Below are 22673 nucleotides of genomic sequence, written 5' to 3' on the forward strand. Positions count from 1 at the left end.
GGTCTGGTTTGAGTTGTGTTGTTTCAGTTTTGGGCAGAGAGACTCCCAGGTTTTCTGGGACTTGCTGTGTCACAGCGCCTTGTTTGGAAAGCAACCATTGATTTTCAAGGTATGTGTTTACAGCTTCTTTTCAGCTTTGAGTTTTGGATTACTAAAGAATTTGAAGGCTTTGTGGTGAATTTACAAAGACGTTGTGGAATTATTTCGTATTAAGCAGATTAAAACAAAATAGGTAGGAAATGTTTATGCCTGTGAACTATAATATCGTGGTTTTTATCAGTTCCTGGAGGGTTTTTTTCAGGAGGACTAGGCTTTTGGAGGTACTGAGCCATCTCAGCTTTCAGTAAGATGTGCAAGTCGTGGTAGCCATTAAAATCAGTCTGTATACTTTCATATGTTTAATATCTAATTGGGTATAACTTAACCTAAGTGAACATTGAGTGACCTGAATTGGGAGGTGAATAAGGCATCTCTCTGTAATGTGATTTACCTGAGTTGGAGAGTATCTTCTCTCCTTTTTTCCCTCATATCATCCAACGCTCGGCTTTCCGGGCTAGTCTGCACCAGGCAGTGGGCTGTGCTATGTCAGTGTGTAAAATGTGTCCCAGGCTGGAATAGATAAATCACGCTCTGCTTTTCTGAAGGACAGTGGAAACATTTCATCAGTACAGCCAGCAATAAAATAACTATGATACAGTTGAACAGGTACTCCTCTTACTGTGACCTGAAATAATATGCTCTTCCTTTCTCAGTATGAGAGCTTTCCACTCTCCTGGAATTTGTGCTTTTGTGTAAAGTTCAGTAGTAAACCATTTATTTTAAACCATTCTGTCTTGCTGTTTAGGATCAGGATTCTCTCCGTTTGGTATGAGCAGGTCTGGTTTCTGACAGTCTACTCTGCTTTGAGGAATACTCACTGCTGCGCTGGTGGAAGTGGGCTGCAACAACCTGAAAGAATGAAAAAGGGTCCGTAGGTTGTTAAGTGGATGGTACTGATGTTGTCTCTTCTAAAATTTTAATCATCTGAAGCCAAAATCTTGGTTTTGAGCTCTGGCTTTCCTTAGGACATTGCTTTACTGCAGAGCTATTTCCTTGACCTGTTTAAGGAATGATTGCAGGTTGCTCCCATGTTGTTTTTTTTGTTTGCTACCAGGTCATTCTAGTCACCTTTGGTACACCAGGTTTGCATTCCTACACTTACTTCTGTTCTCGTTAATGATAATAACTTACAGCCATTTGAATTGGGGTTTGGCAGTTGCTGAGTGTTAAGCAGCACCGTAGAGTTGGGTTGTAAAAGGAAGAATAAAAATATCCAGTGGGAGTGAGGATTAGCTGAATAAAATTACCTGGGTCAGAATTCAACCCGGTGAAGGTTAACCAGTTAATCCTAGTCTTTGGGGCTCTTTTCACAGAATCACAGAATCACAGAATCAACTAGGTTGGAAAGGACCTTGGAGATCATCTAGTCCAACCTTTAACCTAACACTGCCAGTTCCCATCTACACCATATCTCTCAGCGCTATATCGACCCTACCCTTAAACACCTCCAGGGATGGGGACTCTACCACCTCCCTGGGCAATCCGTTCCACTGCCTAATAACCCGTTCTGTAAAGAAATACTTCCTGACATCTAGTCTAAACCTTCCCTGGCGCAGCTTGAGGCCATTCCCTCTTGTCCTATCGCTTGTTACTTGGTTAAAGAGACTCATCCCCAGCTCTCTGCACCCTCCTGTCAGGGAGTTGTAGAGGGCCATGAGGTCTCCCCTCAGCCTCCTCTTCTCCACACTAAACCCCCCCAGTTCCCTCAGCCGCTCCCCATCACACCTGTGCTCCAGACCCTGCACCAGCTCCGTTGCCCTTCTCTGGACACGCTCGAGTCATTCAATGGCCTTTTTGGAGTGAGGGGCCCAAAACTGAACACAGTAATCTGCTTGAAAGCAGATTAGCCAAAACTGCAGTAGGTATCCTCCAAGAGGATACATACTTTTTGAAAGAGATTTCTACAATATATATATTTTCTAGGATGATTAATTGCTATGATGGCATTATATGTATTTTTTTTTAATCTGACCTGTTAAATAGTGTTGAGACCTAAAATGCCCTTAGGTGCTTATGTTTTATGTCAAAATCTTGCTGATGTTTGGATTTTTCAGCAAGTTCTTACTACTTTTCATATTGAAGTTTGTCCAGATCCATTTTTTATGTGGGACAAATTCTTGTTTACCTGTCTGTAATTTCTTTGTTTTCACTAACTTAATTAGCAATACCATAAATACATTGCTGAAACGTTGCTTTTATTTCTCCTATTTGATTCAGTAGGTAATCCTAACTAAAAAAAAAAGTCAAACAGAATTGTCTGTGGAGACTGCACTGCCTGCTTGCCTCTTCTGCAAATTTTATACCCTTCAAGCTGAGATATCTCCAGAACGCAGTGAGATATCACAGGGTATGGCAAATTACAACACATACCTTAAGAGTGAGTGTGGAGGCAGTAGCTGTTGCTCTTGCCTTGTCTTCTACCTGTTCCGTGGGTAAAGAAGTGTTTAATCTCTGGCCCTGTCATTCTAATGCCTCTAATCTGTATTTGAAGTCCCTTAAAAATGCGAATCCATTGTTTTTCGAGTAGCATAAAAAATGCACCAGAGACAGATATATTAGCATTTGGATTTTCTCCTTTGGCTTTGACGGATGGATATATACATTTTTTTTTACACTGAAGAGTTTTTTATCTTGATAATGTTGAAATGCAACTTTACAGTGACAGAGTAGTGGGCAGCTTTCGAAAGCCCTGCTTTCAAGTAGGGTTAAAGCCATTTAGGTGAGCATGAATTAACATTTCCCTTGTCTTGTAAAGGTCACCCTTTAATTGAGATTCACCACGTTCAATCCAAAGCCTGAGTTGGAGGAGACCTCTCTTCGCAAAGAAGGCACAAATTGGCAGCATAATCTCATCAGAGGCTTAGGTTATATGGTAATAAATCATTCAATTCAAAGCTAACGAAACTGCCACGGAGCATAAAACACGCCAGATGCTTGAAAGACTTTCGTGGCTTAGAGCTTGAATAACAGTTGGAGGATCTGTAGATGTCTTGAGTTTTTCCTAATAAGGAAGAACTGTTGGGAAGAAAGTAATTCTTACCTAATTAAAGGATTAAAATATTACATGTTTGGTTTTATGTTAGCTGCTATTCATTTTGTCCAACACATGAATTGAAGGTGTGGTGTCGCTAGCCTGTGTATCTGTTTCTGTATGATATTTATTGCAAATAAAAATGGCAACAGCTTTTGTTTATCCGTTATACCCTGCCTTTTCTAAAGAGATAAATGTGTGTTGAGAAGGTGATTCTCTTCTCTAGAATAAAGATGTAACTTTAATCAGTGAAGTGATGTGATTCAGAGTTCTGAACATACAAAAGGCTAACAGTTTCTGAAGGGCTCTTTGGGCTAAGTGCATAAATTGTTGAAGTTTTTTCTTAATATATTATGTATGGTATTAAAATATTTTATTATCAGAAGACAGAAATAAGGGTATTTTTCAGGTAAGGAGAGTACCATAGAAGAAGGTTTTGCATCCAGTAATAATGTGAGTACATGGATAGGGAAAAGGGTATTTTTATGGAGGCTGAAGACAGAGAAAGGGAATGCCTATGAGAAGCACCAGAGCTTTGAATCCTCCTGTCAATGGGCTTTTAAATCTCTACTCTTCTGACTTTTTGTCGATTTTGGAGCTTGAATGGAATTGTCCATTCAGGAGCACGTGGCTGCCTGCGTGTATCGCAGTGAACAGTTTGGGATGGCAGGTTGGCTGCTGCTTGTACACGGTACATTGCAGAGACCTGGCACCTGTAACTCGTGTAGCAATGTTCCTGTTCTGCTGTTGATTGGCTCAAAATCTGGCCTCTGGTACCCTCCCCATTTCACTTCTGTTGTTTGTTCTTTTTCTTTTCATAGCAGCTCATCAGATCAAGGCCAGTATCTCCTGTAAGGATCTGGCCAGTGCACCAAATGCAAATGAACCTCATTGCTTTTGGATTGGAGTGAAGAAATTCTGCTTCCTGTCTTCCCTGTTGTGCCCATGTTCTTTCAAGTGAATAGAGGAAGGAGGTGGTGACATTTCTGGAGTACAGGAGAGGAGTCTCATTGTTTTAATTCTATTACAAGGTCCATCAGATGAAGAAGTCTTAGAAGGATGTGGTGTGCATGTTGGATTCATCTTTAATAGGAGCTTGTTTTGGTGGTTAGTCCAATTTAACTGACCTGAAAGCCCTGAACTTGGATGCCTTAATGGAAAAATGATTGAATGGACAACCTAGTGCTGAGAAAACTGTACCTTCCTCTCAAACCGTACCCAAGTATCTCTCTGGATGGATAATAATTATGTGATGTGTGCAGGCTCCATGGGAAGACCCTCGTGGTCAGCTGTGCCAGCTCTTTCTTTGGGACACGTCCAGAGCGAGGCCATTTTCTTATACAAAGGTGAAGCACTGTGAGGTCCCAGCCCTCAAAGGTTATTTCTGAACCCTATAAATTTGCCAGTAGCTTTGCCTGTCCTTTTGCTGGAGTTGTAGATTCCTGAGTGAGCTCAGCTTGCAAGCTGCTTCTGTAAGGATATGGGTGAATTGAAGCAGGAGGATAGGTGCTTCGGAGGGGTTCAAAGACTATTCTTTTCAAGTTAACTGCCACTAAAAACCATGCTTTTAGGCAAAATGAGAGACATTTCTCAGTTTCCTGGAGCATTTTGGAGTGTTAGGACTTTTAGGAATCCCAGAACTGCTGCGTTGATGTGGCTTCTCTTCTGTGGATACTTCCTCCCTCCAGTTCCTACCCAGTCTCCTCCTAAAATTGAGACCCCTTTTTGCTTATGACAACTGGTCCCTTTTCATCAGTGGATTCATGGTTTCAGCAAATGCCTAATACTGTCACAGGATCCTTGGGTTTTGCTTCTCCAGTGGCAATCAGGATCGGATTAATTGGCTCGTTTTGGGAGAGGAGTGTGCATGTGAAGCTTCCCAAGAATTTGTCATTTGATTATACACAAAAGATTGGTCATCCTTTATAGTTACTAATATGCCACGTTTGTATCTAAGTTCATAAAGAAAAGAAGACAGGGAGGGTAACCAAGCTCCACGTTCAAAGTGGCGTTTGCAGTTCCTCACATGCGTGTACACACCGAGGTCTGAATTTAAATTTGTGCTCTGTATATAAGTTTTCCCAAATTTTCACGCTTCTGTTGCCAGTCTTTTGAGCCATGCAGTCACCACAAAGGCGGAGAAGTTGTTGAAACCAGATTTTTCTATGTGTTTTCTCCATATAAAACTTCTGCAGCTGCTTGACGGAGGTTGTTCCAAGTTTGCTGGAGAAAGCCAGACTGATTCTTTTTCCTCTAAATATTGGGTACAGCAAATATGCGCTGAAGATCTCATTAATGTTTTCATATTTCATTATAATTACTTAATAGTATAATAGCAAAGACTTGATGCTCAGTAGCTGGGTTCTTTTACATAATATCAAAAATATTCTAAGTGCTTGGGGGCTTAGAGTGCATCTGTGCTCCTCTTTGGGAATTTTAATTGCACTGATCATGTGGTTGTGTTTGACTTAATTGTCATCAGTAGTTATTGGATGAGATCCCTTGCATAAGCACTGTATTCACTGTACCTCAATGGCATCTAGAAATGTGTGAACAAATGTAACAAATGGCACTTTCTTTGTCTGATTAATGAATATGTAAGTGATTTCAAATGGCCTCTTCCCTAGACTCTAACTATGTATTTCTTTCATAATGGGAGATATGTTGATATTATGTGGAAAAGCTATAATTCCAGTAATAATTGGTTTATATTACACTCAGCGCTCTTCCCTCAGCAAGGTAAGATGCCAATTTGGCACGACCCCAGGTTAAGTAAGAAAGAAGCATATGCCCGGTGTGTGGTTATATGATAGCATGATGCCTGAGGTCAGGTGCCAGCCATGGCAAATAAGTTTTTGTGCCTTTTTAGCTACTGTGGAAATGTGAGAATTTATCTATAGTTGGCTAAAAGTTATTTGCACCACAAGCAGGCAAAATTGAAAGTCTTTAAGAGTTCAGGAGCCATGCTGTTAAATAGTTTTTGTGGTGCGCATACCCAGAAGGGTGTTACTACATTTTAAAAATAATGACTATGCAAAAAACAATCAAAATGCACTTCGTCTTGAAACGTCCCTACTTTATAAGTGTGTTCAGTATTTCAGCTGAAGAGGACCAGGCAGTTTCTTGGTGAACTTGCAGAGTCCTAAACCAGAGACATATTTGGGTAAAACTAGCATTTGTAAAATCCACGCTGTTAAAATATTGGGTAAATGGGGAATTTTACAGCTGGAAAAATGAGTGTGCAAGATTGAGTTAGAAAAGGCAGTGCTCAGTCTTGTGCTCTAAACGTCCCAGCCAAGAACTGCGCTGTGTCCTTGGGTCGTTGGGGTGTCCCCGCGTTGAGCACGTGGTCCTGTTAACACGGTAAAGCTGGACCTAGCATCTGCGGAAAGTGCCTCGTCTGAAACATCTTCCAGAAGGCTTTAGGTGTGCTGAAATTGTGCTTATAATAGAGCGTGCCTTGAGAAAGCTAATCAGGAGTCTCTGTACTGAATGTGAAATTGTGCCTGAAGCTTGGGTTTATGTCTGTGTTCTTAATATTAAAGTACCTAAAGCAGGCTTTTGGGAGGATCGGTGTTTATATGCAAAAGAGAAATTTCTTGATTGTGAGATTTATTGGTATTGAGGTGAGAGGGGAAGAGGGAGAAAAAATCCTCCAACACCTATATTAGCTTGTGAAGCTATTGCACATTGTATGGGAAGCAACCTTGGAAAATAACAGACTGTCTCATTCCTTGCATTACTTCTATCTTTATTTTTTATTCTTATGAGCTAATTTGTAAGTGAAGCATTATGTTACAGAAAGCAAAAATTAAATAATTCACCAACAATGACTTCTTATATTATTCCCCTCTCTGATTTAAATCAACCATTAGATATTTCTAAATGCAACCTTCACCTCAGAACCTGGATACCAATGTATTTCTTGCAACCTTTTGCTTTCTAATTAGTTCCCTGGAAGAGAAGTGCTTAGGACTCTATTAGTGATAATAGCTGGCGCGTGTGTATATAAAGAGGAGACGATGTATTGTGAGATATATTTCCATGTAAATATCTGACAATTCTGGTGGTGTTAATACATGTCTGTTATCCCTAATTGATGAGTTCAGTGCTCTGTTGGGTATTTCATGTATCTGGGGGGGAAAAAAACCCAACAAAAGGCCTTTCCTTACTTTGTCAGCTTACTTGATAACCGAGGGAAGTCAAATGTTTATTTAGAGGTGCGATAAGGAGGTGCGCTGTGTCTGAATACCCAGTTGCATTACTCTTACAAACACAGATGTCAGGCTATAATTTTTAGTTTCAATAGACCAGTTTGGCGTTATTACATTAACCATACCAGATTGAGCACTTATCTCTACTGTTATATTGTGTCTGTAATTATATAGTGCCTTACTACCGGTGAATTCTCTTAGAACCTGTTTGGAATATAGAATAGTGTATTAAAGATAAAAGCCAGAGGTGTTTTTTACTGAAAATATTTATAGCTTTTTTTCCTTCTTGTTGTTTTAGGAACTCATTTCATTTATAAAAGTTTATAGAATTGCTCTAGGGCTTATCTCGGTTGGTGCTATAGTTAAATGCTCTATGTTCTTTCTTATTAATAATCATCAGTTACTTGATCTTTTTTCGGAGCCTACATTTTTCATCCAGAAATAATGACCAGTTCATACGTTTGCGTGTCTGAACTATTCAGCTTCAGACCAAGCAGCTTTGTGTTTGCACTGACACGTGGAGTTTGGGGCAGGGGTAGCCGGAGATACTGGGCTATGTGTAAATGGTGCTGTGCCATCTGTGCACCTTAGTTTCATTTGGTATCCAGCAGGTAAGAATCATTTCTGTAGCTAAAGGCTTTATTTTTAAGACCATTTTTGTAACTAGAGGATCCAATTTAGGAATTTAACAAAGAGTCGCCCGCTGTAGCTTGGCCTTTACCTTTGTATGACAAAAGGCGCTTATCCTATTTCAGGTGCTACAACTACAAAGAAAAAAGGGGAGAATAATTTTATTTTCTCCTGTTGAGTAGGGATAGAGATCTGAAATACAGAGATACATCTGCTCGAGGCAGGAAAAAATACAGCATCTCTCGTTTGGGAGCTAGAAGAGCAGAGGCCCTCTTCCCAGTCAAAAGAAGCCACAAAAAGTAGACGGAGGGTTGCCAGGTCTCTGAATTGCTTTTACTGCTTTGGAAAACCAGACTCCTTGCACAGAAAACTTGGTGTTATGTTAAAGAATGACTTTTAAGTAGTCTAAACATCTAAGACAGGCAGTTAGATTCTGTTAATACATGTAGTTGTAGCATAGTTGGTGGTTGACTGCTTGCCTGTTTAAAATTATATATGCTGTCCTGGATAGAGTTTGGTCCATATATGCAGCAAGGCATTGAAGTGAAGGACTTTGTAACAGATAGAGACAATCCTGCCTGGTCTGCTCAAGGAGATTGAAGAAGTTGGGGAGTGTGGTAGGTCTTCAACATCTTTCCCAAGGTGCCATCTCTTCTTTTACTTTGTCACAGAGTTTATACACATTCTTCTCAGGCAGAAGTGATTAAAAAAATGTTAGTTTGAATATTAGGTTCTCCTGGTTTAATACTCTTATCTTCCATTCCTATTACTAGTCTTGGCACTTATGTAAGAACTCTTCCTTTAAGTCCAGTTTCCATGTTGCCCTTCTTTAGACCAAACTCTCATAAATATCTTCTACTTGGGCCTGGTTGCTACACCACCTCTTCTAGGACAGAGTTATTTATCATGTAAGTCTATTTTTTCTCTTAGGTATTTCCACTAAACAATGGTCTCCTTGAAGTACTTCTAAGACGCGTGCTGTTCTTATGCTGTTCTCATGATGATTCTACACAAACTTATCTATTTTGGACCCTTTTTGATATAGTAATGGTTACCTGCATTAGTGACAAAGCTTTACAATTTCATGGTTAGAAGAGTGCAGAAAGCAGTGCTTTTGCACAGTCCCGAGAAGCCTAGGAAATGGTAAGAGAACTACTATTTATTTTGTATTTCACAGGGAGTCTAGATTAACTGATACATTTAAAAAGACAAAAATCACAGCAAGAAGTTGCTGTCAGGCTGCCACGTGGACTCGGTCGAGTCTCAGGCTTGCGTGGAAGTGAAAACTGGACATAGCCTGTTGGGAACGCCCCATCTTTAGTTATTTTGTACACATCATCTTTAGTTACGTTGTGCTGCCGTGTGAAGGGCTGTGGGGTACCGTGCTCCCTTAGCCATATCGCTGAGATATGCTTTAATATAGTGTATTTTTAATTTTTAATATAACTCAGTCCTCCTCATCACTTGCTTGCTAACAGTACCCAAGTGTTGCGTACCAGGATGTGAAGTGTCTGCTCGTGATGGCCATGGGTAACATCATACCGAGGCAATTACTGACTTCAGTGAACTTGGTATGCCCATTCAATAATCAACTTTCAGCTGATTTATTTCATCCAGAGGACCAGGTGAAAGAAGTGTTGAGGAGCCCACGTTCAAGATTTGCGTGACAACTTCCATATACAGCCTGGGTATGATCTTGATGTGATTTTAAAAATTTTAAGCTACCTGGTGCACATATGGTTCTCTGTTGTCTTCTAAGTAGAGAATCAGAATGCAAAGCTGGAAAAACCTTAATTACACACCTTGCTTTGTTAAATATTTAGTTTAGCTAGAGGGATTCTGAGAGCACTGTGAATCCTCTAGTAGAAGACCAAAGAAAAGAGAAGTTGGAGATTTTAGTTGAAAATTTCTTTTAGGTTTTAGTGTTTCCTGATTGTATGCTAGACTATCAAAATCCCCGTTACCTTAAAAGAGATCTGAAGGTTTAGTTTAATTTATCCAGGAGACACTTGGTTTACTGCCTTTTCACTACTAGAAGACAGTACCAGGCTTTCTTTGTTAGCCGGTTTAGTAACACGAAGCTGATCTCCCAGGGCTACGCAGAATCAGCTTTAGGTGAAAACCACAATTGATTGTGTTGGGGTTTTTTTAATGTTGACTCTAAATTTAATAGATCCAGGAAATCACATATTATTAAGTCACAGGAGTATATGAAAGAATATCCCTCCTTATCCACTGGAGTAAATGAAATCCACATTAGTCCCAGCTGATTTCATTTTTTTCACTGTTCTGGTAGGTTACGTTGGAAATGTTCTGAGCAAAGAGCTGTTGGTTTTATGTGCTGGATGATGCACCTGCCAGTTATTTCTCAGACTGTAGGAAATCAGTTGTCTTTTGGGGATACAACCATAGACACCTTATTCACAGTACAGAAAATGCTTTGTTTTTTCTTTTTTCAGTCCTTTTTCCATTACTGGGTGTTGGAACTTTTGAATTAGTCTAAAACAAGGATAAACCATGTCTTATGCACCGAGAAGAGTCATTAAAACTAAGTAATGCCATACAATTGAATTAAATGTGGGGAAAGAAGATTGAAACCTCTTTTTCTCCATTTTAATAGGAAGTTGATGCAAATGGCAGTGGATAAGCAAATTATAATACATTCTGATGAAGAAGTGGTAAGTTGGAGCGATAGGTTGGATTGTCTATATAGGAAGTTAATGACGCAGTTACAAAGCAGAAAGGGGATGGGGGTTGTAAAACCAGTGAAATTAAGCAGGTTAATTCCAGGCCTTGATGCAAGACTCCATTACTCTGCACTCAGAGTGCAGATTATTACAGTTATCTAATGTGTTTAACCCACTTAATGCTTTCCGATTGTGCTTCTGCAGAGAACCAAAGGAGGGAAGTGTTTTAACTTCACTTTTTCCCCTTTCTTCTTAGAAGCATGGAATTTTTAAAATTGGAAAATAGCCATATACAGTGCAGTCAGTGTCCAGCTGCTGGTGTTCCCATGGAGAGCACTGCAGGGGATTAATCTGAAAGATTTACCTAGAGAAAATTGCGGTGCTTGACTTTCAAAGTGTTTTCCAGTATGGTCTTGCTTACTGTATTTGTTACTAAGCTTTTCTTTTATTTTCCTTTTTTTATTTTTCTAACTAGCAATATTTGGAAGAACGTATATTAGCATAATATAAAGTCAGCTGAGAGACTTTTGCTTTGCCTCATAGGTATTAGCCCTCCCTGCACGCCCTCCTCGGTTAATACCAGCTGGTTAACTCCAGTCTTCTGCATCCTGAGTAGGAGAACGATGCTGTGTTGATCTTGCTTGAACCTTCAGTTAGTTGCTGGCACAGTTTATTCAGCTGCAGACTCTGCTATTGATACTGAAGCTATGCTATGATTTTCTGGGATGGCAGGTGACTTCGTACAAGCAGAACTTTTTAACATTTGTCATCCCGGTGCTGCTGGGGAAACAAGCAGGAGCAATCCTGTTACCCAAAGTCCTGGAAGCCCTTTGCTTTCTGCTTCCGCTGTCAATGATACCTGTACAACACCATGGCTTTTGGCAGGTTTGCCCAGATGAAACAGATTGGGAGTTAATAGGAGGTTGTGTTGGTGTTCAGAAGGAATAGGAATAGTTTCATTTTCTCTTAGTTGAGCTGGTTCAGCACGGCTAAGTGACCAAACCAATGACGGTATTTGTAGGTGACATCAGGAGGAATCAGAGTTTACCAAAGAACAGGACTGTTAAAGCTTTGCCAAGTTTTGCATAAATATTTCTCAGTGTAGACCTTGATACTGAAAATATTTTTCATATTTCAAGTACCATATCAGTCATGTTGCATGGAGAGACAGCATGTCAGAAAACAGCCAGTTCCTCTAGAGATTTGGGCAAATGAGATGTCATCTTCTCACATCATCTATTTTCCTTTAGCTTGTTTGGGAAGTTGACAGGACTAAATGCCAGTCCATTTGGTTGTTAGGCGTTGGAATGGGCTGCCCAGGGCAGGGGGGGAGTCCCCATCCCTGGAGGGGTTGAAGAGTCGGGTTCACCCAGCGCTGAGGGATCTGGTGGAGTTGGGAACGGTCAGGGTGAGGTTAATGGTTGGACTGGAGGATCTTCAAGGTCTTTTCCAACCGAGATGATTCTGTGATTCGGTTTTAAAAGATGCTTCTGTTATAGCTAACCTTAAGTAGCCTTAATGTTAACCTTCTATTAAGTTGCCTATTCATTTTTAATTGTTTTCAGATTACTGCACATCACTAGATTCTGGTTTACTTTATTTCCTCACTCGTGTCACTGGCAAGATGCATTTCTGAATGTTCTTAAGAGCATCATCTTGGTGGTTACAGCTATCCGTAATGTAAAAGTAGCACTTTCAGATGCTGTTTGTAATTTCTTCATTTTCTGAATATTAATACAGACATTCATTAATTTCTTAGTGCTGTTCTTTTCATTATTCAGTACCTCTTGGTGTGAACAAAAATAGGGTAAATGGATTTAGATAGATTTTTTTTTTTTTTTTTTTTTTTTTTTGGCCACTGGTTGAAGACTGCTTCAAGAGTGATTGATAACTTCTGAGGAAACTTGGCCATGGTTGGACAGAACTTAAGTGAACTTATAATCTTTGTATATTCAAATGGTAGTGTGAATAAATAAAAACATAACTAGCACTGAATACAGGCAGAAGACATTAATTTAGAAAGGCTTTCTTTTTCCTTTAATGCAAGTTAAATAAGCAGATGGGAATAAACTGTTGTAACACAATTACGGTGTCATACAGACTAGACCTTTTTTAATGACTGCCTGCAAAGACGTTCGTTTCAAAAGAGTATAAATACCTATTTTAATAGCAAGACAAGCTGCTGAGTGTTAAGGATTAAAAATACCATATAGTAAGATTTCTTTTAACCGGTTGTAGGGTGGTATTTTTCCTTTACTCTGATATCAGGTGGAAAAGTATCTTTTTGACAAAGGCCGTTGTCTAGAATATGGGGGTAGGGGGATGGGACGCAGCCTCTCTGATGTTTAATTTAGTCCCCTGTGTTTTTGATTCCCCTGATGCCAACCAGAAGCAGCGCTGGAGCCATGTGCTCCCATTATCACCACTTAGTCCCGCTTGGCTCCTTGGCTGGGTGACTTGTAGTGTCGCTGTCTTTGGGAGAGCGGCCAGGAAAGTTGGTCTCTTGAGGTTGATCAGCAGAACAGATGGACGGCCACGGGAGAAATGTAAAGCAGCACAACAGGTAGCACATTGAGAGCAAAGGGAAATGTCTTCAAAGAACATCGTACATTAGGAGAAAATGCAGTTTAGCTTTAATCGTTACCATTAGCACAGAGTTATTTTCTGTCACCTTTTTTTTCCTTTCTTTTTTGATCAGCCAGTCCCTGGTTGAGAACTTCTTTCCAAGGCTGTGAAAATCATCACTTGGAGAAAGCAAATGAGTCCTGAAAATTTTGGATACATACTTTATGTCTTTTTGTCTTTTTGAAGAGTGGAACCTGACTTTCAAAGTCACTCAACTGACCTATTTTACTTTAAAATTCTTCCATTTTTCCTCAGTGTATCAGAAGTGTCACAAAAGACTTCTTACACTATGATGTTGAGGTTAGGCTGAGCCCTCGGTTGCTGTAGAAATGAGGGGAAAAAACAGCTTTCTTCCAGTTGTTGTGCCTGATTTTTTAAGACATGTAGGTACAGTCTCTGAATTTCACTGAGTAAATTCACTGAGCAGTAAAGCAAAAGTAAAGACTTGAATAATTTTCACCTGAATTTCTAATGTATATGCATCAATTCAAATACGTGAGACTGAGGATTGTAGAGGGAAGCAGGGTGTACGCTCCTAAGATACTGAAGAGAGGTGTCTTCTTAAGTGATATACTGGATACAACCAAGAGTTTTTGAATTAACTGAAAGATGTGTGATGCTTGAAGTGATGAAACTCATTACAATCACGGGAGCACCAGCTTAGAGTAAAATAATTGTCTTTAGCAGTGGTCAACAGAAATACCCTGCCTTGCCTCTTGGTAAGGAGAAGGACATGAGTCACGAGTTTTTCCTTCAACTGGGATATTCATCTGAGGTCTCTTGCCTCCACCTGCCAGTCTTTTATGAAACTTCCAGCAACTTCATGTCCTGGAGGTCTCTCCATCTTGGCTAAATTTTTTGAGGACCTGAAAGTCATTGGGGATTGGGGGGTACTGATAGAATTAGGAGGCTGGAGTGCTTCAACAAACAGAATTGCATCAGCCTTGCTTTCTGTAGACATTAGCTAAAAATGGAGGATAATTTTATGGCTCTTTTACTTAATTAACAAGTTTGATATAAAATGCGTAAATATGCATTTACTTAAGTTTTTGTCAGCACTCACAGGAGAGAAGTGAGGACAGGAAAGAAATAGGTATTTTAGGGCAAGAGAGGAGAAGAGGTGACTGCTGGGGCTGGGTTGGTGTGGAATCAAGTTGTCTGCAGAGCTGGTTGGTCATGAAGCACAAGCGCTGTGAAGCCTTTCACATCTTCTGGGATCTGTTCTGCTCAAAGAAGTGACCTTAGACACAGGCAGAACCAGATTTCTTCCGACAAGGTGGTTTTGAACTAAATTGGTTGGATATTGCTGTTAAGGATTATTCAGGAAAACATATCAGGAAAATATATATATTCACACCAAACAAAGCCACAGGGCAGAGATGGTTTAGATAGCAGCGATGGAGGCTCCAGTCTTTGTCTGTAGTTATTTCATCTAGTGCTGCACTCTGAACACAGCTGTCAGGAGCACCTTAACTGAAGCATTTAAAAATAACCTTATCCATGTAGGTGGTGGGGAGAAAACTGCATGTGTTTTGACCGTGCTGTTTTCTGCTCCCAGTAGATACCCCAGAACCGACACTTTGATTCACTGGTTGACCATGATCTTTGCTTTTCTCCACACATGGAATTAACAGCCGTGTGGGTTTTGTAGCCTTTCTGACTGAACTGGCCTGCGAGACGATCGGTGCTGTGCTATTTCAGAGAAGTCCTTTGCTTTTTGAGCGCAGCTGCTGCTGTTAGGTTAATGTTTTCACAGATCAAATCAGCTGTGGAAAATTATTTCCCTGGTGAGACCAAGACACCTCAGTGTTTTCGGCTCTGCTCAGAAATTTCAGGGTATTGGAGAGGAAAAAAAAAAATAAATCTGTTCTTTGACAGGACTAGCAAATGTTCCTGGTTTCTGAGAAGCAATAGCTGTATGTATTTGCTTGGACCTTTTCTATTTGATGCCTACATCTGACATTCTGGTCATTTATGGATGCATTTGCTTTGTCTGGCTTTCTAAGGAGACAGCCATCTGGTGCTGTCAGTGTTATTGGATCGCCCTTCCAAAAAGAAAAGGAGACTTTGCTTTTCATCTTCCATTTGAAATAGCTCATTAATTTAAAAAAAAAAAATACTGAGAAACATAATACGTTAGACTGCATGTGCGGTATAGCTTGCATCGGATAGAGAAGGGCAGGGCCACTGCAGAAGTGAATGAGAGAAGTTCAAACCTCGCTTGGCAGAAAGTAAGACCACAAAGTCCTGTCAAACACTCCACATAGATAGCGCTGGGGAGAGGGGGAAGGACGGAGAGGTAAAGCTTTCCTTCCAATTCACTTACAATCACCTGTACTGTAGCTTGAGCCATGCATCATTTCTAACTGAAGGGCAAAACCCCCAAACCTCTCCATCTTCTGTTTCTCAGACTTTCTTGATGGGTCATCTTACTCACCTGATTGCCTTGACAGCTTCTCATCCAGCTGATAAATGAGGCTTGCATTGTTTTTATTATACTCCAGTATGTTGTCTACTGTTCTGTTAATGCTTAGTGGCAGGAGAAATTCCTGCTGTATCTAATGCAGGGAATCATTGAACTATCTAAGAGGCCCCAGAAGCAGATGTGAGGTATCTGATTTTCTCTGCTTGTTAACTTATATACAAAAGATAAATATGAATCCTTTTGCTTCAGAAATTCTTGAGGTTAAAGCTGTGTATTCATTCTGACAGCTGGCAGAAAGGCTTTGCAAATAATTAATGACATTGTGAGCCAGGCTCCTCCAGCATCTCTCATCTTACTCCTTCAGGGTCACTTACAGGGGAATGAAGCATTAAAGTTGGTTCCTCTTGTCCTCATCTGGGAGAAGGACACTTCTTCAAATGGGAGGTACAGATGTTTTATACTTCTCTCCCAGTATTTAGATGAGCAGTGGACACGTTTTCATGGCAAGTCCTGTCATGTATTTCTCTACCACTTCTGTTCTTGCCCATTTAGGAGGTATCTCATCCTGGTAACCCAAGGCTCAGCCCAGTTCAGATAAACTGGACCTTCTCACAGTCATCTGTACTTTTGCTTTTGATACTCGATTATCTATCCTATGAATTAGGATAGATGATAATTTTCAGTGAAGTTCATCACAGAGATTTGCAAAGCCAAGGTGGTGTTATCCCTGTTTTACAGATGGAAAAAAGGGGTGACCATAGTTAATTGGACCATCCTAGCAGTACTAATATTCCTTAAATTAAGGCACTGGTTAGTCATCAAGTGCTGATAACAGAGAGCTTAGCACAGACTCATTCCGACTGTTTCCAGATGAGTTCTGCAACCTGTGGAAGTTCTCTGCTTTGAGTTCATCTCCCACTGATGGTCGGTTGAAAGTGGAGTTTCTAAATCACTGCACTGTTGTTACTGCAGCAGTGTAGGCACTGTGTTTAAACCAGAAAAATTTTGCAGATCTAGAAAATAACTGCGTACCTGTCATTTTGACTTCCAGTTCTTTATTACCTGTAAGTACTCTCCCCTCAACTTCTCTTTTTAAAAAAAAGAAAATGCACAAGGTCTGCTATGTTTTATCTTGCAGTAAATTCAAAAGAATATCAAGCTGTCCATTGGTAAAGTCTTGTTCCATCCACCTTTGAATATTTGCCTTTTGGTTCACCTTGCTCACCTCTCCATAACGTTGAGGGTATAACGGCACTTAGTGATGTTTTTCTCCACCTGCTTTGCTGTTTAAGTACCTGCTTCCATTTTATTGTTATGTCATTTGCTGTGACAAGTACAAAGATGTTGCTTAGTTCCACTTCAGCTCCTTTGTCAAGAAGGACTTGCGGAGTCCAGTGTTGGAGTCAAATTGGTATTAAAAGACATATTGTTTACATAGGTTCAAGCTTGTCAAAGGGTGTGTTCAGAAGTATACACTCTTATGGCAATGAATACAGGAGGGACCTTGCTGGGAAGCTCTGATTTTTTTTTCCATTGACATTACTCAGTGCAAAGAAACAACTCTGTTGTGTGTGCCACAGATTGTAAAACAGATTCATTTCTGTCCCAGGGATTTCAGATGAACTGGGACCATAAATATGTATATCACTAATTGCCACTTTGACTCTGCTCACCCCACATCCATTCTGGCCTGCTTTTAGTAACGGCTCTTGCAAGAACCACTAGAGCTTGAGATCGGTGATTTATATCACCTGAAAGCAGCTGGGAAACCCTGTTTTCACATATTATGAAGCATTAGCCTCTGACCCTACAGGTTTGTGATGTATGAGCTGTTAAAAGCATGCTAGAGCTGACGTGTGTAGGGGAAGGAATGTAAGAAAGTAATCAGAGTGATAGAGCGATCGTATTTCATAGTTGGGGTGTCAACTGATTTTCAAACAGTAAAATTCAGGGGCTTATTGAGAGGTTTTCAAGGCTAATAATAGAAAAAAAAAAATGGAAAGAGGTTAAGTGACCCCCATGTTGATGGGTTGTTTTGTGTTGAGGGTACCATGGCATTCTCCATTTTTTAAAGGTCCAGAGAGTGTAGGAATTCTGAAAGCATGAAGACTTGTAAAAAAATCAAAATACATAAAGAATTATCTTCTTTCTAAATAATATTTTATATCTATGTGTCAAAGAGCTGAAAAAGATCCAAACTCAAAACTTTTGTCAGAGTGGGAAAGTTGATTGCTCTGGTGAAACATTGGATTTGGGCTTGAGGATTGTTTCTGTTTCCAGCTGATGCTGGCTCTGCGTTGGACTTTGGGGTAAGTACTCGAGGGTGCGTATGGGTAACCCCCTTACCCCTGGTACCTCTGACCAACCTTCAGTGTGGGCAAAGCATCTGAGTCCTAGGGTTGGAGCTTCACCAGTACCCAGGCAGGCAGATGCTATGTTCAGTAGCTTCATTTAACAAGCTTCCACGAGCTTAAGATCTGATTCTGAATTTGGAAAGGATATTTTAGCAAGGGAAAGCTGCAGTTGTATTTCATTGCGGTGCAAAGCCTGGAAATAACAATCCTATGCAAAAATATTTGTTTTAATGCTGTAGTGAAAATAGATATTTAAAGGCTTGCTGACAGTGCCAGCCATTCATGGAAAGAGAAGGTATTGGGATATTAGAGGAAACTTTTAAATGTTGCAAATTCTGTGTTCTCTATTATAGTTTAAAATCTAGTTCACTACAAATGAATCCTGTCACCAACCTCTAGGAAACATTTACCATCTTCAGGCAGTGTTTTAGGATATTTGTGATAACACAGTATAGCACAGACAAAAGGTCAAGGGAGAGAGAAGCCTTCTGACTCTGCTTGTGGAGAAACAAATCAGATTAAGTTCTTTGCTGCTATCAGTCCTGACTGATGAGTCAAGTTTAAATTTCTGGTTTGCATTGTGCACTCAATATGTGAGTGTATATATACAAAAAATTAACCTATTAATTTGGTAAGCAATATTCAGGAGAAAAAAGCTGCTCCATTTACTTGTCCTATATGCACTTGGTCTATATGTTTGTATCTTTTGCGTTCTGTACTTCTGTGTTCGGGGACCGCGGTTACACTGGGAGTGCTGAAGAAGATCGCGAATGCAGTGAGCACAAGTCTAATTATTTTGTTCACTAGAGGCAATAATTGGCTTGTTCAGAAGTAATGAGATAATTCAGATGTAAATTCATTTTTGAGAGGGGAATTTTAATAATGGATAATCTAGGAAATTATATCATGAATGAAAGAATATTTTGTTTATAAAAGGCACAAGTAATGTAACTACAGAAGGTTAGGGCCGTTTCAACTAATTCACAGCTGGAAACAAAATCTGGGAGATTGCTTTTGACTGCTGTATAAATGCTATATGTTCTGAGATGTTAGCCCAGGGTTTTTAACAAGACTATTATCCTGTGAATAAGTAGCTGCAGCATTCGCAGAACTTCACTGTGGACAGGGTTGGTGTTTGTGGAGATGAACTTTATGACGAGAGTATATGAGTATAAATTTAAAGTTTATGGAAATGTTTTAGTGAACAGAATCCAGGCCTGAGCAGTTCTGTGTTTTGATATATTCCTTACATTTTTCTTCAGCATTCCTGTGGACATCCTCAGCCAGTTTTGGTGAGCCAGTATGTGTTTCCCTTTAGAAACAGGGTTTACTATTAGAAATCTGGTTTTGAAGGGGTGGGGTTGGCTTATTTAATTTCATAAATTTATTTTTCTAATTCTCAAGGAGAACTGCTCTGTCCTGTTTCCAGATCTAGTGCTGGCTTGCTTTGGAGCTTCTGATAAGTTTTCATGCCTTGTACTTTCAGTCTTGGGTTACTAAAGCTGAGTGTTGGTGCCCAGTGAAGTCCCTAGGAGCTATAAATGTGACTATGAGGCGGGTGCCCACCTTCTGCCTTCTATGTTAACATTTTAACTCAGACTCTTTTGCCTGTTAGTTTAGGGATTTGCACAAATAGCAACATGTGTTATGAGGTGAGAGACCCTCACATGGATAGAAGGCTTCATGATGCCTTCTAGGTGGAGTGTGGGCAGGAGAACGGGTAGAAAATGGAGGGAAAGCAACATCTGGCAGGCAGGACCAAGCTGGGGAGAATTTTCTTGTGCTTCTGGAAAGCAGATTTAAAAAGAGGATACGTGGAATGATTTAGTTTTTGTAGGAGCATGCGGACAAATCAAAAATGGATGAATTGAGCAGTGGGAGGAAGCTTTAAGATGATAAGCCTTGTTGAAGGGCCCTGGATTTAATTGGAGAACACCTTTTGTTGGTTTTCTTCTGCAGCCCTCTGCTGCTTTCCCCCCACGTTGTCCTTTGCCTCACCCTCTTCTTTCTTTTTACTTCGGAAATACTGAGCTGCAAGTTATATGTCAAGCCCTTCTGGTTTGTCCTGTGCTGAAGAGCTGTGGCTAATTTTAATCAAGCTTGAACTGTCATTCCGGTTCATCAATGTCACATTAGCGTCATTCCTGTTCATCAATGTCACATTAACGGTAAATCTGAACTCCCTGATTATTAAAGTGGATGGAAATCACAGCTCTGTGTGTGGCCAAATAGCTGCTCATCAGCGGGGTTTTTGATGGGGCCTAATAGTTTAATGCAGGCCTTAATCAAGGGCTCATAACTGTTTTCTCTGCTGGTTTGTATCCTCATGCTATCGAATTGCATTAACATGTGCACATATTCCCTATTTTTGTTTAACACACATGCTGTCAGGACTGGAGCAGAAACCTGGTTTTAGGCTGAAGCATCGTTCATACTAACGACTTAGGCCCTCAATGATAATGAGACAAAGTGTTTAAGAATTGGTATTTAAGACTGTGAAGATTGGGAAGGTGGGGAATCATTGAGGAGAGAGGGAGTATGAACTGTGTTTAGTGCAGAGAACCATGTGCCAGAGCACTGTCTTTTTTATCCCTGAGATAAATCTTCACTGCATCATTAAGCTGGGTTTTTCTTGATTATTGCCTCTATTTCTTCTCTTTTCCCTGTGCTCTCTACGTGCATCGCCAGCTTGCTCACTTCCCTCAAGTCTTGTACTGGTTTTGACCCAAAAAAGCAGTCCAGTTCCATGTACAAACTGTGGATTATACGTGAATTTGTTTCAGGGTGATTAACCCTTTGCTCTGAAGGTCCAAGGGAAAGCTTTTGTGTTTCCAGTCCAGCCTTCCCATTGTTACTTCTGTGGGCTCAGAGGAAAGAAAAAAGCTTCCACAGTTCAGCAGAAAGGATGTTTTGACAGGAACAACGACGGCATGTGATTTCGGAAGCACAAGTGGTGCTCAGGTGGGTGCAGAACCACAGGGAGGATCCTGGCTCTGGAACCCAACACTGATGCCTCCAGCCATGCACGTGCTCACAGAAACACAGCCCATGCTTTGTATTTCTTTGTCCAAAGTTGTGTGTGGCTCTTCGTGTGTACAGATCAAATATAACCCCTTACCTGTGATAGCCAGTGAATGCCCTTGGACATAATAACATATAGAATAAAAAAAAAAAAGAAAATGTTTTTTCTTTTTTGTAGATTACAAGCATAAGTGCAGAGTGTTATCATGAAATCTTATGACTGCTGTTATTCATCAAATTATTAAGTGCCCTACTGAATTCAGAGGAGGCACTTGCCTACTTGTGTGCCCATCACATGTCCTTTAAAGAATAATTTGCTTTTCCCCAACTGGCACAAGATGTTCCAGTCCAGTGCAAGGAGCATTGTGGTAATCTATTAGTAATTAGCTGAAACTGCAGTTAACCATCACTGGTGCTCAGTACCATAACAGGAGTCAGAAATAACAGAATGAAGCTAGCCAGGCACAAAATGCCTATGTCAACCCATACATTTCTCCACACTGAGAAAAGTGTATTTATGCTAGGTTTATATAACAAAGATACATGTAGGTGCACGCATTTCAGACTTGTTGATGGAATAAACTTTGGGCAAAGGAGTTTGTAATGCATTTTCTGCACTAAAGACCAGGCTCTTTGTAGCTGAAGGGAGTTGGACAAAGCCTTGCTGAGTTACAAAGGCATATTTTCCCCAGTTCCTCCCTCAGCTTCTGCACGTAGTGCTTTCTCAAGAGTTCTTGCCCAATTTTTAGTGTTATAATTGAGTCAGTACTGCCGTAGACTTCACTGGCATTAGACTTAATTAATGACAGACCATGCAAGCCTTGTTAAAATGAAGAAAAAAGGCTGTCATGCGGTATTTGTCAGTGGCAGATCTGCTCCGTCGGGAAGAGTTACAGTTAACCTTTAACCAGTTATGATGGCAGCTAGAAGGTGCTTCCATCCTCTTTAGCTGTCATCAGACCTGGTTAAAGGTTAACATCTTGCTTCTGGCACCAGGGTCCTGCCAGGGCACTGTTCTCTTCCCAAGAGCCCACCTGGCCTGTGGTCTGATTTCCTAGCTATACCCTCACAAGACAATGTGAAAATAAAGAAAGAAGAAAATGCAGGCTCCATCTTAACGAAAACAACAAATTACGAGAGCACATGTGTTGGAAACAAGTAATTCCTGCATGCAGTCTTCATTAGTGAGTCCTGGATTTAATTGGAGTCCTTAAACCAGAAAGCCCTGGTGGCTTCTTTACCCTGGTGTCTTGCTTCCAGTGCTGACGTAGTCACTTGTCAAAGACACCACTCTTTAGGAATAAGCTCAGTCCCTTGTTTCCTCCTGTGCTTTTCTTTTTTTTTTTTTTTTTTTTTTTGTCTGTTTGTAGGATATATTCAAAATCACATTCGAATATTGTACTACCTGGGATGGGATTTGTCGGTGTTCAGCATCTCCTGCCTCTGAATTCTTCCATCTGAAGAAGCAGATGAATTGAAGCTCTGCCTTAGCAGCATTGGGCAGCTGGAAAAGCATGAGAAAGGGGATGATGGAGGGAGACCTTGTGCTTGGAAACTTGCGGTGCTTAATGCAGAGTTGGGCTAAAT

The 22673-nt window shown here is 40.4% G+C and overlaps 1 protein-coding gene across 8 annotated transcripts in view; it reads left to right on the forward strand.

The window, feature by feature from the left end:
• The window catches only part of EXOC4 (exocyst complex component 4), a 421385-nt gene that overhangs the window by 126407 nt on the left and 272305 nt on the right, over positions 1–22673 (forward strand). Inside the window, exons 10-11 of one of the 8 annotated variants that reach the window (XR_012623679.1) lie at positions 20849–21026; positions 22457–22546. The exons of the other annotated variants lie outside the window; for them this stretch is intronic. The gene's annotated coding sequence lies outside the window, so the exon portion shown is untranslated. Of the gene's footprint in view, positions 1–20848; positions 21027–22456; positions 22547–22673 lie in introns of those variants that run through there. 8 annotated transcript variants of the gene reach the window in all.

This window comes from Strix aluco, chromosome 5 (assembly GCF_031877795.1).
Source record: "Strix aluco isolate bStrAlu1 chromosome 5, bStrAlu1.hap1, whole genome shotgun sequence".
In the NCBI taxonomy this organism is placed as follows: Eukaryota; Metazoa; Chordata; class Aves; order Strigiformes; family Strigidae; genus Strix; species Strix aluco.